The 21,751-nt window shown below is 38.7% G+C and overlaps 1 protein-coding gene across 10 annotated transcripts in view; it reads left to right on the top strand.

Moving 5' to 3' along the window:
- Positions 1-21,751, top strand: part of st3gal4 (ST3 beta-galactoside alpha-2,3-sialyltransferase 4) — a 148,890-nt gene that overhangs the window by 61,201 nt on the left and 65,938 nt on the right. The window lies entirely within an intron of this gene.

The raw sequence follows: 21,751 nt of genomic DNA on the forward strand, positions 1-21,751 counted from the left end.
TGTTGTCAAATTTCGAGGTTGGGGAGCCTGTAGTTTTGGTGTTTTGTGGGTCGCCGTGATGCCATCACTCTTTTATATATATAGATATTATACAATATTATTATATTGTATTATTATTATTAGCCGCCCTGAGTCCCCTATTGGGTGAGAAGGGCGGGGGTAGATATACTGTAATAAATAAATAAATATATAAGTTATTAGCAATATTATATGTATATACAATATATTATTACCATAGCACAATATTAGTAAATGAAAGAACAATACAATATTTAAAAATAAAAATAGTTTTAACCAATATACTGTAAATCTTTCAGGATTTCAATGGGAAGTGTGGGCCTGCTTCTGGCCAATGAGATAGTCAAGTTAAGTAGGATTTTTGTTGTTGTGTGCTTTCAAGTCATTTCAGACTTTGGGCGAGCCTAAGTCTAAAACTGAGGGTGGAGGCCCCCGGGCCTTAGTTTGGGGACCCCTGCTCTAGCCTATATACAAGTCTTTCAACAGCTTGGGAATTAGATAAAAGCAACATGGTGTGTTCAGAGATCGCTTTCGTTTCTTCCTTGTTGGTCTTGTTCTCTCTATTGGACAGTTTATTCTTATGCTTCTGTGTCTTAAGGATAAGCTGCTGTTATCTCCCAGTTACTTTCCTTTCCATAGCAACCCATGTGGACCCACTTTGGTATTTCTCAGAAATCTGCTCATGAGAAAACAGTTTCTCCAGATAATGATGGACTGTAAGCCAGCATTCACTGGATGATGAAGGATGATTGCATATTCTGTATTTTTAAGGGAGGCCACTTTTATTATTGTAGAGTTGTAACACAACTGCTTTTGCTAAGCTACAGATGAAAAATATATATCTTTCCACAGATATATAAACTTCACTTACTGTATATACTCGAGTATAAGCCTAGTTTTTCAGCCCTTTTTTTAAGACTGAAAAAGCCCCCCCTCGGCTTATACTTGGGTGAGGGTCCTGGTTGGCTTATATTTGGGTCAGCTTATACTCGAGAATATATGGCACATTTATTATTTTTCTCTATTATTATTGGTATTATTACATTTATTATTTTTCTCTATTATTGTTGCTACTACAGTAGAGTCTCACTTAGCCAACACTCGCTTATCCAACGTTCTGGATTATCCAACGCATTTTTGTAGTCAATGTTTTCAATATATCGTGATATTTTGGTGCTAAATTCATAAATACAGTAATTACTACATAGCATTACTGCGTATTGAACTACTTTTTCTGCCAAATTTGTTGTCTAACATGATGTTTTGGTGCTTCATTTGTAAAATCATAACCTAATTTGATGTTTAATAGGCTTTTCCTTAATGCCTCCTTATTATCCAACATATTCACTTATTCAACATTCTGCCGGCCCGTTTATGTTGGATAAGTGAGACTCTACTGTATTTCATTTATTTTATTCTATTTTTATTATTTTATTATGACACAGCAAACAAGATAGATATGCAGGATTTCGTATCACAAAATCACAAGTCGAACACTTCAAAGTGTCTAGGACTGTGTGATGTATTTTCGGATGATGCGCGCAGATCCCTGTAGGGTGGCCTTCTGCAGTTGGCAGATCGTAATTTTGTCAATGTCTATTGTTTCCAAATGCCGGCCGAGATCTTTTGGCGCAGCACCCAATGTGCCGATCACCATTAATAATTAATATACATTTATTATTTCACTCTGAGCTTATTATTATCATTACATTTATTATTTTACTCTATTATTACATGTATTATTTTCCTGTATTTATTATTATTATTACATTTATTATTTTACTCAATTGTTATTAAAAGGATACATAAGCACATTTACATTGTAGAAGATGAGAATAATGATTTGATCAGAGTTGGACAGTCTTATCTTAAATTTGAGCTTTATGTAAATATTCAGAAACATTTAACCTACTGATGCCTCAATTAATGTAATTTTATTGGTATCTATTTTTATTTCTGAAATTTACCATCCTCGACTTATACTCAATGTTTTCCCAGTTTTTTGTGGTAAAATTAGGTGCCTCAGCTTATATTCAGGTCGGCTTATACTCAAATATATACGGTACTTAGTTTCCAACAGACCTCTCAACTACTGAGGATGCCTGCCATAGATGTGGGCGAAACGTCAGGAGAGAATGCTTCTGGAACATGGCCATACAGCTTGGAAACCTCACAACAACCCAGTGATTCTGGCCATGAAAGCCTTCAACAACACAAGTTTATCCTGGTTTAATGGCGGCTTTTCAAAATAATGCCGGTGCCGTGTGGTCTTGATGCGCTCAAATTGTGCCCTGGCAATATCAAGCGAAATGATGAATTTCCTCCTCTTTGGATTGCCATGTTCAGAACCAGGAAGTTGTATTTCCTTAAGAAGCTTTTAGTTTTATTTTAAGGCCTTCTGTATTGAAAACAATCCTGGGGTTGTAACTACCATTTTTGTTTCAAGAAGTCATTCATAAGAGGAGGTTCTGGTGCTTTTGTATGGCAAATACCCAGGTGTTATTACCATAGAAGTAGTTTGAGATATGGATACATGCCAGATGTGTGAAAGATTTGTATGGGAATAGACCAGTAGTTCCCAACCTTTGGGCCTCCAGGTGTTTTGGACTTCAGCTCCCAGAAATCCCAGCCAACTTACGAGCTTAGGAAGTGTGGGAGATGGAGTCTAAAATACCTGGAAGCCGAAAGGTTGGAAACCACAGAAATAGATGAAGGCAACCACATGTCAGAGGTTCACTTTAAAAATGTATTACAATGGGATACATAGTATCAAATATGTCCAGTTAAAATGTAATTAGCTTTTTATAACGTAAGATGTGACCACCTTCTCTTATTCAGCATTTCTGTTCACATTCAGAATTGGTACAGGTGAAGTGGTACAGTAGAGTCTCACTTATCCAAGCCTCACTTATCCAAGCTTCTGGATAATCCAAACCATTTTTGTAGTCAGTGTTTTCAATATATCATGATATTTTGATGCTAAATTCGTAAATACAGTACAGTAGAGTCTCACTTATCCAACACTCGCTTATCCAACATTCTGGATTATCCAACGCATTTTTGTAGTCAATGTTTTCAATATATCGTGATATTTTGGTGCTAAATTCTTAAATACAGTAATTACTACATAGCATTACTGCGTATTGAACTACTTTTTCTGTCAAATTTGTTGTCTAACATGATGTTTTGGTGCTTCATTTGTAAAATCATAACCTAATTTGATGTTTAATAGGCTTTTCCTTAATCCCTCCTTATTATCCAAGATATTCGCTTATCCAAGCTTTTGCCAGCCCATTTAGCTTGGATAAGTGAGACTCTACTGTAATTACAACATAACATTACTGCACATCGAACTACTTTTTTTTGTCAAATTTGTTGTATACCATGATGTTTTGCCGCTTAATTTATAAAATTATAATCTAATTTGATGTTTAATAGGCTTTTCCTTAATCCCTCCTTATTATCCAAGATATTCGCTTATCCAAGCTTCTGCCGGCCCGTTTAGCTTGGATAAGTGAGACTCTACTGTATTGCTGATCCCATAGAATGCTTTTTGTGTCACCAAACCTAGAAAAATAGATGTTAAAGCTGGAAAAACCACAAAGCCCAATGCGGAGAGGAAATTGATGAAGACTGAGCATGCTGGTGCTGAGTATGGAATGACTGTTGGTTGGAAAATGCTGAGAAAAGAAGAAGGTAATGGTATGAACTGGCATATATGGAATTTTGGTCAGGAATTACCACTTACATAGGACTTCTTCTTTCTCAAGTTGGAAGAAGCCAGGCACATAGCTTTGGAAAGTTATATGTTTGGATAACAACTCATTACTAAAGTAAAGGTAAAGGTTTCCCCTGACGTTACGTCCAGTCGTGACCGACTCTGGGGGTTGGTGCTCATCTCCATTTCTAAGCCGAAGAGCCGGCGTTATCCGTAGACACCTCCAAGGTCATGTGGCCGGCATGACTGCATGGAGCGCTGTTACCTTCCCACCGGAGCGGTACCTATTGATCTACTCACACTGGCATGTTTTTGAATTGCTAGGTTGGCAGAAGCTGGAGCAACAGCGGGCGCTCACGCCGCTCCCGGGATTTGAACCTGGGACCTTTCGGTCTGCAAGTTCAGCAGCTCAATACTTTAACACACTTCGCCACCTGGGCTCCTAACTCATTACTATTGTATGGAAAATAACGATGATGAGGGGGAATTCTGGAAGATACAGTTTTTAGAAAGCATCTTATCTCGCTCCGAGCTGGAAATAAGTGTGCATTGATATGGCTGCACACTTGCTACTCAGTTTTCATTGTTCTTTGACTTTGTTGCACGCAGTTCTCGAGATGATGGTTCTCCCCAGCCGTGCTTTTCCTCTGACCCTGGTTGGACACCTAGCTTTGCTCAAAGAAGCCGGCGGGGATCATGCGCTCTCCGGAGTTCTGCTGTGCGCCTTTCTCTCATGAAGTGCCTCTTGTTCTTCTAAGTACATCAGCATCCTATTATGTGTTCACTCCTGGGAGGAACTTTAGCCTCATTAAGGATTCCTAAAAAATGTGTTTTTTACATGAAGTAAAAAGGCCTTCATTGTTGCCAGTGACTTTGATCGAAGCGATCCTTTCATTTTTAGAGGATTATCTCGGTTGCGTCCGGGTTCATTCCTCCTTTAGGGAATGACCTTCCGTCTTGTGCCTGTTGTTCCCTGGACCAGCTGATGTGCTCAGTACCGACTGGTGCCGTCTGTTCTTGTCCCCTTCTGCCCTTTGGATGACTGCATGTTAGGGCCTTTCATGGGCTCAGCTCAAATACAGCAACCGAAATACCGTTGTTAGTCTCTGCTAAGTAGATCCATTGCATCAAAGGGAATTAGGTAAAGCCATACTTACATGTTGGGTGGGGACTAGCAATTAAATCCAGGCCATAATATGTAGCTATGAATGTTACTGTACTCATAATTGTTTGAACATTTTTTTCCAAGGATCGCTATGGTTATATGAACTTTATTTGGGAAATGGGTCTGTCTCCAACACATACAGTAGAGTTTCACTAATCCAAGCCTCGCTTATCCAAGCCTCTGGATAATCCAAGCCATTTTTGTAGTCAATGTTTTCAATATATTGTGATATTTTGGTGCTAAATTCGTAAATACAGTAATTACAGCATAGCATTACTGTGTATTGAACTACTTTTTCTGTCAAATTTGTTGTATAACATGAAGTTTTGGTGCTTAATTTGTAAAATCATAACCTAATTTGATGTTTAATAGACTTTTCCTTAATCCCTCCTTATCATCCAAGTTATTCGCTTATCCAAGCTTCTGCCGGCCCGTTTAGCTTGGATAAGTGAGACTCTACTGTATTATATTTATGTAATTATGAATTAATCTAAATCCTTTTTTTAAATAAAGAATTTTATTAATTTTTTTATACTACATCGAAAGAGTGGGAACAACCAAGGTATAGAAAAGTAGGAAGAAGAGAGAAAGATAGAAGTCTACAATCCATAAAAATATACCCACACAAAAAAAATGTGACTTCCATTCCATCTTCTTGGATAATATTTTCTTATTATTCAATAATATTTTTTCTTACTAAAGAAAAAAATAGTAAAATTATCTCTCGTAATCTTCATTTTCTCAAATTATCCAGATAGTCCTGAAGATCGTCCCAATTCGTTCTTTTCATTATCTTGCCTGTATTTTTCTTCAATAAAAAAGTCAATTCGTCCATATACTTTATTTCTCTTATCTTCTCCACCCACTCCTCAATTGGTGGGGCTGTTTTCTGTTTCCATTCTCTAGCAAAAACAATTCTAGCGGTGGTCGTAATATAAATGAAAAGTTTATCTTCTTGTTCAGTCAATTGTAAGTCTAAATCTGTAAATCCTGACAGATAGTACTCTGGTTTTCTTATAAAGTTTCTCTTAAACCTTTTGTGATTCTTCATGAATCTTCGTCCAAAACTTTGTTGCTTCTTTACAAGACCACCACATGTGATAGAAGGAGCCAACTTGTTCTTTACATTTCCAACACTTATCAGAAACTGTTTTGTAAATTTTGGCTAATTGTTTTGGTGTAGTATACCATCTGTGGAACATTTTTATCCAGTTCTCTTTCAAATCCGTTGCATATGTATATTTTAATTTTTTGTTCCACATTTGTTCCCATTCTTTCATTTCGACTGGTCTTCTTAAATTTTGGGCCCATTTTATCATGCAATTTTTAACCTGTTCCTTTTCAGTCAGCCAAGTAAGTAATATATTATAAATATTTGATATTACTTTCTTTTCTAATTTTAAAATCCTATCCCAGATCACTTCTTCCCAACTAAAACCTAGTTTTTTATCTTGATTATAATCATCTTTAATTTGCATATAGTGTAACCAAGTAATATTAGGGAATTTTTGTTTTAATTCCTCATACATTTTAATATTATTTGTACTTTTATTTAACAAATCTCTATAGGTTGGCCATTTTCTCCATCCTAAAAGTCTTCTCTGGTGAGCTTCCATAGGAGAGATCCATAAAGATGTTTTAGAATAAAGGTGCTTTTTGTATTTTTGCCATACTCTTAATAAGGATGCTCTCACAAAATGATTACCAAAATTCTTTTCCTTTTTCTCTCTAAATCCTTTAAAGGTCAAAGCACACCATGCTACAAAAAGAGAACAATAAAAAATTAATTAGAAGTAAAGGTACACCTAGTCTGGCAGCAAAGGGATTATCATTAGAATAAGTGTAATTGATATTTCTCTGCACATCTGCATTTTTCTTTCAGAGCTCTGAACTAACGTTACCCTTGCTTTCTTTCTGCTGATCTGCTGAACTTGCTGACCAAAAGGTCAACTGTTCGAATCCAAGGAGTGGGGTGAGCTCCCTCTGTTAGCCCCAGCTTCTGCCAACCTAGCAGTTCGAAAACATTTATTTATTTATTTATTTATTATTCAAACTTATATGCCGCCACTCCCCTAGGGCTCAGGGCGGCTTACAAGAACAGGCTAAAACATCTTAAAAATCTTAAAAACATCTTTAAAACATATTTTTAAAACATTAATAACAGAAATCAAAAGCTTGCCGAAACAGGTGTGTCTTACATGCCTTACGAAAGGCTGATAAGTCCTGTAAGGCACGAACTTTAGGTGGCAAAGTGTTCAAGAAAACATGCCAATGTGAGTAGATCAATAGGTACTGCTCCAGCGGGAAGGTAACAACACTCCATGCAGTCATGCCGGCCACATGACCTTGGAGGTGTCTGTGGACAATGCCGGCTCTTCATCTTAGAAATGGAGATGAGCACCAACCCCCAGAGTTGGACACAACTAGGCTTAATGTCAGGGGAAAACCTCTACCTTTACTAAACTGCTTCTGCGAGCTTTGTCTAAGAAAACCCTGTGACAATTGTGGAATTTGCCATAAGTTGATACACAACATGAAGCCAACAAACACACACACATGCAAATTGTACACGAACCTGATAGAAATCTTGAGACTTGGAGTTCGGTGTAATCCAAATGCTTGCCAAGATTAAGACTGTGGGGCAGTTTTCTTTTCATTTAACATCATTAAAGATAATATCTTAAATATTCCTGTTTATTTTATTTGGCATGCACTGTTTTTGTGTGTAGACTTTTTTAAAAAAATCAACGTAAAAACAGACTAAGTTTTGAACATTGAAGGAATTAAATGTGCTAGTCAACTCAATCCTAATTCTGGAGGTGATGTGGGATAGGGGAGAGAAGAGAATAAACTCTTTAAATGTATACAAAATAAATAAAATATATTATTTCGTTTGGGTGGAGGAATACATTGATATTTGAGAATTTCTTCAGTTGCTGTTTTACATCCATTGTTGGAGGATGTGGTTTCTTGTTTCAGACACATGTAAGTATTGTTGCCTGTGTCACTGCCTGGGAAAGTACAGACAGTTAACGTAGTCAGCAGCAGTGCTATTCCATGAAAGTAATTTCATACAAGGAAGTTCCTCACTGTTTGATGTAATCAGTGGTGGAATTTATATTATGTACTCGGACTTGAATGTTTGCTATATGAAAAGACATTAAGGATGTTTAATGTTGATTTGTTTCCCAAGATACTCAGTTATGGTAACGTTATGTTGCAAGACCCGGATTTTTCACCTTTGGAGCCAAATTGGTCTATTGGGTGCTAGCCTTAAGAGACTATAAAGCATAGGAGAGCTTTTCAGAAGAATGGGTGGTTGATCTGAGAAGGTGAAGCTGCTGAGATAATACAAATGAACTGGCTGAGAAATAACTCATTTTTTTTTTGGTAAGGCATTTGTTTTGATAAGGCATTTTAGGATGGCACTGTTTTTGCCTCCTTGGAAGCCTAAAAATGAATCTATTCCATGTTCTGCAATTTGTAGAGAGTAAGGCAAAACTGTGTTGGTGTACTTTCTGGAAATAATCAGAGACAACGTTGTACAGCTCCCTTCATGTGAGTTAAAATAATGTGGCTGGGTTACTTAGGCTCCTTTCATCGGGGTATTTTAATCTAATGATTTTATCTTATATTGCTGTTATAGTCCCCCCCCCCACCTTTGAAGTTGACGGATTTGCATTGGTGGTTGTTTGATATTATTACTGTTATATAAACCTTTGTTTTAACTTCTGTTTTATCGTCTTCTTGTGTTTTAAACTGTGTATATTGTTTAATGTATTTGCGCTGTTACTTTTGTAACGTTGTGAGCCGCCTCGAGTCCCCATGGGGAGATGGTGGCGGGGTATAAATAAAGTTTTTATTATTATTATTATTATTATTATTATTATTATTATTATTATTATATCGGGACTGGCATTCTGAGCTACTTCTATAAGAAACTAGCTGTGCCCGGCCACGTGTTGCTGTGGCGAAGTATGGTGGTATGGGAAATCAGATAATCTGTATTTTATAGGTAGTGTGGGAGAGGCCCAAGTGAGGCCTAACTCTGCCTGTCCCCTGGGCTGAGTGGGTTGCTAGGAGACCAAGTGGGCGGAGCTTAGCCTTCTAACTGGAAGCAATTGGATGAAAGCAATTATTCCTCTCCCTCTAATTAGGACTTTATTTTTCTTTTCTTTTTGTTGTATGAACGTAGAGGCATGGATGAGGGGCTGTGCTGCCAAGTTTAGTGTTTCTGGGATGTGTAGTTTTGTTGTTTTGTCCTAGGCCGAAATTTCATTACCCTTTTATATATATACATAGCTTTGCCCGGCCACGCGTTGCTGTGGCTTATGGGAATCCTTTGTTGGCCAGATGGAATAGCAGTGAATAGCCTTGCAGTCTCAAAGCCTGGCTGTTTTCTGGAGTATCTGGAGCTTTTTGTTGTATGAACGTAGAGGCATGGATGAGGGGTTGTGCTGCGAAGTTTAGTGTTTCTGGGATGTGTGGTTTTGTTGTTTTGTCCTAGGCCGAAATTTCATTACCCTTTTATATATATAGATGAATCTGTAATCTCCAGACAGAAGTATTCCAATACATTGAAAGCCTTTTAAATCAAGGTTGGCTATGAAAATGTAGGATCTGAAGGTGAAAAGCATACATTTGAACTCAGTCATGTAGTCAAAAAATAGGTCATTTCATGGAAGTGACTAGTGGAACGTATTCATATGAGATGAAATGAGCAACTACGCAAATGGTTTATTATAGTGTGAGAATCTTTAGTGAATGTTTATATCTGGAAAGTGACCTAGAGGGTATAGAAGCGGTGGTGATGGGATGGGTTATAACCTTTTCATTCTGTGCGTAATTCTACAATGCGCTCATTATAAATATATGGAAATATTTTCAAGGAATTGTCAAGTTAGAGGCCACGTTGTAAAAACTGTATAGAGGAAATTGCAAAGTCGCTTCTGACATGATAAAAATCCTTTATTCTTTTTCTCATTTGCTCTGTTCCCTACTCTCCACCATCCCTTGGTTTCTTATAATCATTTTAAAGTTTCCTTCAATTCACAGACCATGGTCTCCTTGCTTTTTCTTACTGCTGTGTAAATCCATGGATTTAGTGATCTGCTGTTATCTTTCTCTGTGTTGAGACTAACCAAATGCTACAGTCTGGATCTCAAGGCTGAGAAATGCAAATTTGAGACATGTCCTCTTTGCTTTGACTCATTTTTGAGAATGTCTGGAATAGTTTGTTGCTGTGTTCAGTTTCAGGTTTCTCTATTTTTATGTAAATAAAGATACGGGGAGACAGTCATGCATTTATAATAGTGTATAGAGATAAAACCTTGTGCTTATATAAGAAAAATGGCTGTGTCTGCTTATTTGTTCATTTTTATAAACTTGGGTTATTAATGTTAGAATTAAACTCATTTCTATGCCTCTGGAAAGATTCCCATCAAATATTTTGTGGCTGAGATACTGACAAACAACTTACACTTTGCAAAATATTTGATACGAATCTTTACAATTATGTCTGACCTTGGAGGTTTCATGTGACATTCGTCTAACCATTTCATTCTCTGGACAAAGCTTCTGATATGATGTCCCTGGCTGTCATTATAATGTCTATCCTGTGTTGTCGAAGGCTTTCATGGCTGGAGCTTTCTGGGACATATGGCCATGTTCCAGAAGCATTCTCTGAGGATGCCTGCCATAGGTATGAGTGAAACATCAGGAGAGAATGCTTCTGGAATATGGCCATACAGCCCGGAAAGCTTACAGCAACCCAATGTCAATCTTGTTTCTGAATTCTGTGTGCTAATGTGTGTGCAATCAGTAATAATTTGGAAAAATTATTTTTTTTGTATTGAAATGTCCTATATATTTACTGCATTTCCTCCTTGACACTTCCAAATGCAGTAGAGTCTCTGTCAGAGACAGAACGCCAGTGAGTAAAGCAAAACTCAGTTTATTGAGATTACAAAACTAAAAATGCCCGTAGGAGACAAAAAACAGGGCAAATACTTGACTTCAGTGTGATAGGTAACAAAAAACAACTCAGATTGAGCTTAAACAACTCAAAGGGAAAAACCGGGTTAAACAGAAGTATAATCCGGATTAAATCAAAAGTGCTTACTTCAGCCTGGCAAACAATGCAAACAAAGGAGGATCAACAGGAGTCAGAATGTAAACAACAGACTGGTAGCAGATTCCTCTCTGCTACTCAGAAACAGCAGGAGACTAAACCAGGCTTGTTTATTCCTCCCTGCAGCGAAGGAAAACGTGGTCGTAGTCAGGATTCAATTTAAAGTTCAACAGCCAACGATATCCAGGTCCAGGCTCAGCAGTCAGGGAAACGGCAGTCAGCAGGGTCCCAATCCGGTCCAGAGGTCAATAGCCAAACGTAGCCGTCTAGGAATCCAAAGGTCTCACCGATAAGCAGCAGAAGGGATAATCCAGAATCGAAGTCAGTCAGTCCAGCGTCAATCCAGTGTGAGTAGGTATTGCCCGTCAAAAAGACGACGGAGGTCCAAGGTATCCAGCAACGAATCACACCCGTCTTCAGGAAGTTCCCCAACAAAAGCCCAAGCGTCCGTCCAGATTACCTTGCCCAACGCAATTAGACATTGATCCCAAACCCCAATTTATCCCAGTTCAAGCTCATCATCGCTGTCAGCTGCCATCCCAATTCCAGACGCCCCAAACTCATCATCCTCATCAGAGCTAAAGCACCTTTGACTACGCCCCACAGCATCCCCAGCTGTGGATCCCGCTCCATCCCTCCAGCCAGTCCATGGGTCTGATCCTGCAACCCGCCACTCACCTCCCATGCTTTCATTGCCTGTTTCCCCAACACCCAAATCCTCCCTCACACGAGTCCATTCCATGTCATCCTCCTCCGAGCTGGCCATCTCTTCCTCCAAACCCTCAGAAAAACCCTCAAATGAGTCCTCATCTGTCGGGTCTGTAAACAAATCCCGGAGCCGTTTTCGTTCACGCTCCTCGAAAGAGTCTGACTCTCGAGGAGTCTTATGCCCCCTTCTTCTATTATCGGAGCCCGAAGGCTCAACCATAACAGTCTCACTTATCCAAGCCTCGCTTATCCAAGTTTCTGGATTATCCAAGCCATTTTTGTAGTCAATGTTTTCAATATATCATGATATTTTGGTGCTAAATTCATACATACAGTAATTACAACATAACATTACTGCGTATTGAACGACTTTTTCTGTCAAATTTGTTGTATAACATGATGTTTTGGTGCTTAATTTGTAAAATCATAACCTAATTTGATATTTAATAGGCTTTTCCTTAATCCCTCCTTATTATCCAAGATATTTGCTTATCCAAGCTTTTGCCAGCCCATTTAGCTTGGATAAGTGAGACTCTTCTGTAGGTCCAGAAATTAGAAACTACTAGCTAATTAATGCAGAAAGTTATTAATTGTTAGACTTCCCACCATTATCACAGGGACAGAAAGTGAGGTGAAATCTTCTGAACAGGGGCACAGACAGCAAAACAAACACCACAGGGTATTAACCCTTCCCTATGTCATACAAAGCACGCACACATATATATACATATACACGCACACGTTTGGGTGGAGTTACTTTCATGTGTTCTGACTTACATGAAAATTTAACTTAAGAACAAATCTATGGAACCTATCTTGTTCGTAACTTGGGGACTGTGTGTGTATTGTCCATTGGATCCATTCCCTTAGTTTTAAGAAGGGGAATCCTAGTCATAAGCTTTTGACTTGGCATCTCAAGTTTTACTTTCATCTTTAGGCGTATGCTGTTGGTTGTGCCCAAATATTGGGTGGACATTGCTGACCTTTGTTTGGATGTCGGAAGGCACTCCCAGTTTCCAAAGGTCCTGAATTTCTGGGAAATGAATCCTAAGGAAAAGCAAACGGGGGATGGCTTCCTATTAGGGAGCTGCGACAACACACGTCCAACCTTTTGCTTGTTACAAATTGAACAATAGACATCTTGTAAGCAGTTGGGTCCCCCAATATGGCAGTTTTCATGTCACTGCAGATTAGAGGGATCATCAGAGTCATATCCAGCTATTTTCCAGGAACTGGACATGCTGCGAAGATACCTGCAGGGAGCTCCTAAGGAAACTTGGAAGTCCCTAAAGATGCTTGTTGGAAATTATTGAGCTTGAAAAAAATAGCTAAATGCTTAGCCTCTGTTCCATTTGCTCTCCAACAACATGGAAATGGACACTTGGTGTTCCGTCTCCCAGGAGTTTGATTTTACATGCTGCCCATAAGTTGTAGAAATAGCACCTGTTTGCATTTGTTCCAGGGTTGCTGCAGATTCTGCAGCACTCTGATAGTCAACCATTAGCAGAGTTTGTAGCCTGTTTGCAAAGCTTTGCTGCTTGCCGCCTGCAAATATATATTTTTTGTTCTGGAGACCGCCCCTTTTCCTGGGGAAAGAAGGCTCCATTTTGAGAAGCCTCTTGCCTTCTAGACTGAAGAAGAAAGAACTTAGATGTGCTTGTGTGGCCAAGCCAGGCCAACTCTGACAAAGCCATCATAAGTACTGACCTGCCTTTAAAACCAGTGCTGAGCATAAATAGGGAAAGACCTGTTCTTTCTAAAATTAGTAGCTTAGCACTGGGGCAGAGAATATCTCAGGATTTCTCTGCCACTGGAGGAAGTTCTACCTACGCCTCAAAAACTAGCTTGGAGCTTAGATAGTTATAGACCTGCTCTTTCTGATAGCTCAGGGCTAGGGTAAAGAGGATCTCAGGATCTCTTTGCCTTTGGAGGAAGTTAGACCAGCAACTAAAGGGGAAAAGCAAGAAAGGAACATCTGCAAGGTTTTATAAGTTGACTGTTTATATTTGCCATCTTAAGTACGTGTGCCAAGTCTGTCATAGACTTTGTGAAAATAAAATTTTGTTTGATTGTTCAACTTAAAGTGCCTTTGGTTACTGGGATTTCCAGAGCTTCTAAGTAAGGCCCTGCAGTTCACCTGGGCAAAGGAAGAAGCACATCTCAAAGCTTTAAAAGGTGCCTGGGTGTGACGTCATACTTGGGTTCATACATTACTTAAAAGGGTAGGATCGGGGGTTGTAGATGTGGAGATGTAGCTACCATGTTATTTTATCAATCTCTGTGAAAGTATTCTTTTCTTGGAAATGCTGAAAGAATTGTTAGGTAAGGATCGCTGGTGCCAATGTGGTATAGTGGTTTGAATGTTAGGCTACACTTCTGGAGATTGCACAGCCATAGAAGCACATTGAGTGGCCTTGGGCAAGTCAAATTCTCTCATCTTCAGAGGAAGGAAAATCCCTTAAACAAATGTAGGCAAGAAAATGGCAATGACAGACTCACTACAGCAGGCATGGGTAAACTTTGGCCCTCCAGGTGTTTTGGACTTCAATGGCCTACCAATTCTATGATTCTATGTTATACACCACACCACATAGGCAAACATATTTGTGAAACATTAATGATGATTTTTCTATTTTGTATTTTAAGGGAAAAGAGCAGAAATAATCTTATTAAATATTACACGTGGATATTTTCCTTTTTTTGGTGGGAGCAGCTGTGCCCAGCAACGGGAAGTGTGATGTGTAGGCATATGAACATATTGTAATTATATTCCCCACCACGTTCTTGAGCAGCTGAACAAACAGAAAGAAATTGCCAAGCAAGCTGTTTTGCTGGCTCCGCCAGGACTCGGTGATCCTTGAGTGTCATAAAGCATGAGATGGATTCCCAAATTCTACTTCTGTCTGATTTTTGAACAAGCAGCGCATCTGGTGCAAACCTCTTGATTGTCGAGTGAATGTCACCTGAAAGATGGTTGCTTTGAATGCAGGCAGGCCTTGCAGAAAGGCAGTATTTGCAATCTCACAATCTGGCATGTATTGGGATACTTGCTTTGTTTTGTTTATTGTTTAAAATTATCCTTGTGGTGTGGTCATTCTGCTGTTGCGTTTTACCTTAACTCCTTATCTCTGGGTCTGCGGTGGTACAATGGGTTAAGCCCTTGTGCCGGCTGAACTGCTGACCTAAAGGTTGACAGTTAGAATCTGTGAGATGGTGTGAACTCCTGTCTGTCAGCCCTAGCTTCACATTTGGGGACATAAGAGAAGCCTCCCAGCAGGATGGTAACACATCCAGGCATCTCCTGGGCAACGTCTTTGAAGATGGATGATTCTCTCACACCAGAAGCATCTTGGAGTATGTTCTCAAGTAACTTCTGACAAGATAACAAAAATCTCTGTTCCATAGTTGACACTTTGGAAACATCTTTTTTGGGGCCAGGCTGTGGCGCAGGCTGTTGAGCAGCTGTAATAAATCACTCTGACCATGAGGTCATGAGTTCGAGGCCAGCCCGTGGCGGGGTGAGCACCCGTCAATTAAAAATAAAAAATAGCCCCTGCTCGTTGCTGACCTGGCAACCCGAAAGATAGTTGCATCTATCAAGTAGGAAATAAGGTACCACTTATAAAGTGGGAAGGCAAATTTAACTATTTACGTGTATGTGTGTATAATGTGATCCGCCCTGATTCCCCTTTGGGGTGAGAAGGGCGGAATATAAATACTGTAAATAAAATAATAAATATTTACCTCCCCCTCTTTTCCCTACCACGGACATTAAGAATTGATGATAATTTTTTTTCATTGAGACTCTCCCAATGTTTACAAAGTTCTTCACGTTTAAGATGGAAGAAGCTTAGGAAATTTAGCATGTGGAAGAAACACTCAGTGATAGATTGATTCGTCTAGGTGCAGAGTTTTTTCTTCTTTAAAAAATTAAACCCCATTAAGAAAGGATTACATTAAAGAGAATTACAAAATGGTAAATTGTTAGTGAGCATGTAACACAACAGAATAGGCTCCACATCAAAATGCAGAATTAAAAACAATGTACAGTAGAGTCTCGCTTATCCAACATAAACGGGCTGGCAGAACATTGGATAAGCAAATACGGTGGATAATAAGGAGGGATTAAGGAAAAGCCTATTAAACATCAAATTACATTATGATTTTACAAATTAAGCACCAAAAACATCATGTTATACAACAAATTTGACAGAAAAAGTAGTTCAATACGCAGTAATGCTATGTAGTAATTACTGTATTTACGAATTTAGCACCAAAATATCACGATTTATTGAAAACATCGACTACAAATATGCGTTGGATAATCCAGAACATTGGATAAGCAAGTATTGGATAAGTGAGACAATATACAATACAATTCTTTATTGATTAGTCACTTTTGACCATATCAAAACATGTAAAACATACAATACGTACACACTTACAGATACATACAATAAAACCATGTAAAGATACAAAACATCCTGACCTGTGGTATAATAACCCGCTCCTAGACAAATACAGAGTAAAAAGGTTAAAATTAGTTATTTCCTAAGGTAAGGTTTGAACGAGGACAGGGGTAAGTAAAACAAGTGTCTCTACTGTATAATATCAATATACTTAAAGAGGGGTGTGCGAGAGAGCTAACCAGACCGGTTATCTCGGTAGCTCCCATTACGAGTTATCATAGATGCCTCTCAAATGTATATTAGTTTCATTTAAGACAGGGAAATGTAATAACACCGTACCTTCCATCATAGAAATAAAGGCTTTGAATGTTTCAGGACAGTCAACAAAATTAGAAGGACTCAAGACAGAGTTGTCAGATTTTTTTTTCTGGAGAGGCTCTTTATCTTTAGTATCCTGATGGCAGGCAGGCATGGTCGTCTCCATGCTGGGAAGTCTTTGTTTTAATTCTGGCCTCCTAGGCAAGTGCAAAGTTTTTACGAAACCAAAATTTATTTATTTATTTATTTACAGCATTTATATTCCGCCCTTCTCACCCCGAAGGGGACTCAGGGCGGATCACATTACACATATAGGCAAACATTCAATGCCTTTTAACATAGAACAAAAACAAGACAAACATAGGCTCCGAGCGGGCCTCGAACTCATGACCTCCTGGTCAGAGTGATTCATTGCAGCTGTTTGCAGCTGGCTTGCTCTCCAGCCTGCGCCACAACCCGGGCCCTGCAGCCTTTACAACATTTTTTTATCGTGTCAGAAGCAAACATACTGCAAGTCACTTCTGGTGTGAGAGTATTGGCCATCTGCAGAGATATGTTGCCCAGGGGATGCCCGGATGTGTTACCATCCTGCTGGGAGTCTTGTCCCGATATCATATCCCAATATAGGAAACTAGAACTGACAGACGGGAGCTCACTCTGTCTCGCGGATTCGAAAAGCCTACCTTTAGGTTAGTAGTTTAGCCGGCACAAGGGTATAACCCACTAGGCTACCGCAGCTCCTCTTTACATGTAATACTTCCCCACAAAGCATTTCAAGGATATCGATCCTGTTTTTTCCCCAACTAGGGATCATTTTATAATATTAGCTCCCTCTTGTGGTTCTTTAACCATTTCACATTGGTCTTTCTGCTATTTTGTATTTGGTATTTTTTCCAAAGCTTACAATATTCTCTCCAAAATCACATGTGTGTTTCAGTGAAGAATAACTTCCTTATATTTTTTTGAGGGTGTGTGGATACAAGGCAGGACAAAAGTGCAGATTTGTTTTCATTTTTTCAAGTAAAAAGCACACCGTGGAAATGATTCATTCTCCCAACCAAGTATGAAAGGTGGTCGTAGGTTTTACACTCTTGTAGGATATATATTAAAAACCTGAATAACTTGTTAAATACGAAAAATGATTATATTTTGTCCTTTTCTTGAACCATTAGCTAGATTGGGGCCATTTCTACCCTCTTCATCTATCCCAATAGTGCTGTTCATAGTACAGTCCCAGTTAAGAACAAACCTACAGAACCTCTCTTATTAATAATTTATTAATAATTATTAATAATTTGGGGGCTGCTTATATGGAGCTCCCGGTGGCGCAGCGTGTTAAAGTGCTGAGCTGCTGAACTTGCAGACCGAAAGGTCAATGGTTCGAATCCAGGGAGTGGGGTGAGCTCCCGCTGTTAGCCCCAGCTTCTGTCAACCTAGCAGTTCGAAAACATGCAAATGTGAGTAGATCAATAGGTATTGCTCCAGCGGGAAGGTAATGACACTCCATGCAGTCATGCCGGCCACATGACCTTGGAGGTGTCTATGGACAACGCTGGCTCTTCATCTTAGAAATGGAGATGAGCACCAACCCCAAGAGTCGGACATGACTGGACTTAACTTCAGGGAAAACCTTTACCTTTACCTAGAATGGAAAAAAGTGCATCACCTGAGAAAGCCATCCATTTAGGCTAGTGTTCCCCAAACCCTAATCTTTGAAGTAGTTTGAGCTTCAAATACTAGATGCCTTACTTTCCTTGGCCAGTGATTCGGGATTATGGGAAACCAAAGTTTGGGAAACACTAATTTAGGACATTCTTTGACTGATGCAAAGGCAATCAGGGTTGAAAGGCAAGCAACAAACAACTTGCTGACAAACCGATTCATCTTTAATTTCTGTTGGTCGTTGCCACTACCTTTTCATGTTTCATCTCTCCAGTTGAAACAGACTGAATTAAGTACATTTAATCCTCAAATTTAAAGATGTCACTCTCGCTGTGATCTTAGTTGGCAGGATGTGCACTTTCTACTCTGAAAAGTCTTTAATCACTTTTATCCAGAGATGTTTTGTTTTTCAAGCTTAAGAATAAGTAACTGCTTAAGCTAAAACAACAGTGATGATAGACAAGTTGATTTAACAATGGTCCTTCATTGTTTTGTGTTAGATGAGAGCTGGGGTTTTTTTTTGTCAAGGTCTAGGGCTAGACAGAGTTCTACTACAGTAGTCTCACTTATCCAACGTAAACGGGCCGGCAGAACGTTGGATAAGCGAATATGTTGGATAATAAGGAGGCATTAAGGAAAAGCTTATTAAACATCAAATTAGGTTATGATTTTACAAATTAAGCACCAAAACATCATGTTATACAACAAGTTGGACAGAAAAAGTAGTTCAATACACAGTAATGCTATGTAGTAATTACTGTATTTATGAATTTAGCACCAAAATATCTCAATATATTGAAAACATTGACTACAAAAATGCATTGGATAATCCAGAATATTGGATAAGCGAGTGTTGGATAAGTGAGCCCTCCTTTATACAAAAGGCCATATGTATCCACAAAGGTGTCCACAGGCTCCACCTGCCATATGATTCCCACTCCCTGCCTCTATAACTTGTTTTGCTGATAGATTAATATGTCACAGTTTAGCGCAAATTCATTTAAATAGATTATTTAAATAAATTCTTGTATGGAGCCCCCGTGGTGCAGTGGGTTAATCTGCTAAGCTGCTGAACTTGCTGATTGAAAGGTCAGCAGTTCCAGCTTCTTCCAACTTAGGGGTTTGAAAACATGCAAATGTGAGTAGATCAATAAGTACTGCTCTGGTGGGAAGGTAACTGCACTCCATGCAGTCATGCCAGCCACATGACCTTGGAGGTGTCTTTGGACAATGCCGACTCTTTGACTTAGAAATGGAGATAAGCACCAACCTCCAGAGTCAGACACGACTAGACTTACCTTTACCTTTATGGAAGTTTGAATAGCACTTTTATTTCAAGCAGAACATGGTAGGGTGGAAGACTTATATGCTCATTCATTTCCTTTTTTAAAAATGTCACCATACCAATCCTGTTGCACTGGCTGAATCCAAACAACTTGCTAAAGGTCACTCCGGCCCTATCTACACAATCATATAATGCAGTTTCCAACTGCATTATGTGATCAGTGTAAGCCCATATAATGCAGTTGAATGCAGTTGTATGACCATAAAATGCAGTTTCAAACTGCGTTATAAAGCAGTATAGATGGGGCACACAGCGTGGGGATTTGAAAGCCATTATACAAAATCCCAGAATACTTGTAAAGTATCTGTACAAACATACGATAGTCTATGTACAAAGAAAATGTGTCCAAATAACATATATTATTAAAGTTCCCCGTACAAAGCTCAATTTGGCTGTACCCGACAAAATGAAAAGGAGCAACAGCTCTAACACAAACTTTCGAAGACTTTTTTGAGAGCGGTGCTCCATCATTATTTTCTTCATTCCAGTATACAGCAACACGACCAACCATCTGTTTAAATTGTTTGGAAGATATTTTCATTGACTATGTATCCCTGAAGCTTATATATATTGGAACCAATACCAGACTTGAATAACTTTTGTGTTAGAGCTGTTGCTCCTTTTCATTTTGTTGGGTACGGCCAAATTGAGCTTTGTACGGGGAACTTTAATAATATATGTTATTTGGACACATTTTCTTTGTACATAGACTATCGTATGTTTGTATAGATTTGAAAGCCATTCTCAATTCTAGTATACCACAATAAATACTGACTCACACTGGCTCACTGACTGGTGCCCAAAAAGTGGCAAGATCAGTCGGTTGCTTTCCTTTTGCCCATAAAAAGCCTGTCGCTGTATTGGTTCTCTCCTTTGAAACAAGAAGCAGCTATTCAGAAGAGGCTGTTGGGATCTTCAGTGAAAACCCATATCTTCACCCTGCTTTTGATGGCTAATAATTTATCAGAAAACGTAGTTTTCCTAAAGCAAAATAAAATAAAATCCACAAAATCCAAACTATCAATTTTGTACAAAATTGAGCTAAATCTATCCTTTTGAAGAACCGTATTGTTGGGAAGTAAGTTGGATAGGCAGCAAGATGCTGTTTTGTATTGCCGCCTTGCTCCAGCGCTTCAGCTCAGGGTGCCGACCAAGCATGTCGTCTTCCAGGGAGATTTCATTCTCCCCATCGTGAGCCTCACTCCTTTTCTCACTACATTTCATTAGACACGCACAGCTATTTTTGTTGTTCTCATTCTTTCTCTCCCTTAGGAGGCTTTGGAAAATATTATTGTAACAGTGAGAAATGTTAATGCAAGCAACCCTAGCGTTCTAGCCAGAATTAGAAGAGGTGATGAAAGTTGAAGAAAAGGGGAATTTGTTTTGGGAGTTCTATAGGGTCTAAATGCTTCAATACCCCGAGGGCAGCAGATCTTGAAAAGAAGCAGGGTCAACTTTGGTTAGTAGTTGGATGGGAGACCACCAATACCAGACACTATAAGACATATTTTAGAGAAAGGAACTGGGGAAAAAAATTGGGCATTAAATATTGCCAATTTTTGTAAGCCGCCCTGAGTCCCCTCGGGTGAGAAGTGCGGGGTATAAATGTTGTAAATAAATAATAAATAAAATAAAAATACTTTTGAGTATTCCTTGCCTAAGTAAACTCTATGAAATGTATGGGTTTGCGACAAATTGATAGACTCAAAACGGATTACAGTAGAGTCTCACTTATCCAACATAAACGGGCCGGCAGAACGTTGGATAAGCGAAAAACTCTATTAAACATCAAAATAGGTTATGATTTTACAAATTAAGCACCAAAATATCATGTTATACAACAAATTTGACAGAAAAAGTAGTTCAATATGCAGTAATGTTATGTTGTAATTACTGTATTTATGAATTTAGCACCAAAATATCACAATGCATTGAAAACATTGACTACAAAAATGCGTTGGATAATCCAGAACGTTGGATAAGTGAATGTTGGATAAGTGAGACTCTACTGTAAATAAAAAAAAATACTTTTGAGTATTCCTTGCCTAAGTAAACTCTATGAAATGTATGGGTTTGCGACAAATTGATAGATTCAAAATGAATTACAGTAGAGTCTCACTTATCCAACATAAACGGGCCGGCAGAACGTTGGATAAGCGAATATGTTGGATAATAAGGAGAGATTAAGGAAAAGCCTATTAAACATCAAATTAGGTTATGATTTTAGAAATAAAGCACCAAAACATGTTATACAACAAATTTGACAGAAAAAGTAGTT

Source organism: Anolis carolinensis, unplaced genomic scaffold (assembly GCF_035594765.1).
Source record: "Anolis carolinensis isolate JA03-04 unplaced genomic scaffold, rAnoCar3.1.pri scaffold_8, whole genome shotgun sequence".
Taxonomy (NCBI): Eukaryota; Metazoa; Chordata; class Lepidosauria; order Squamata; family Dactyloidae; genus Anolis; species Anolis carolinensis.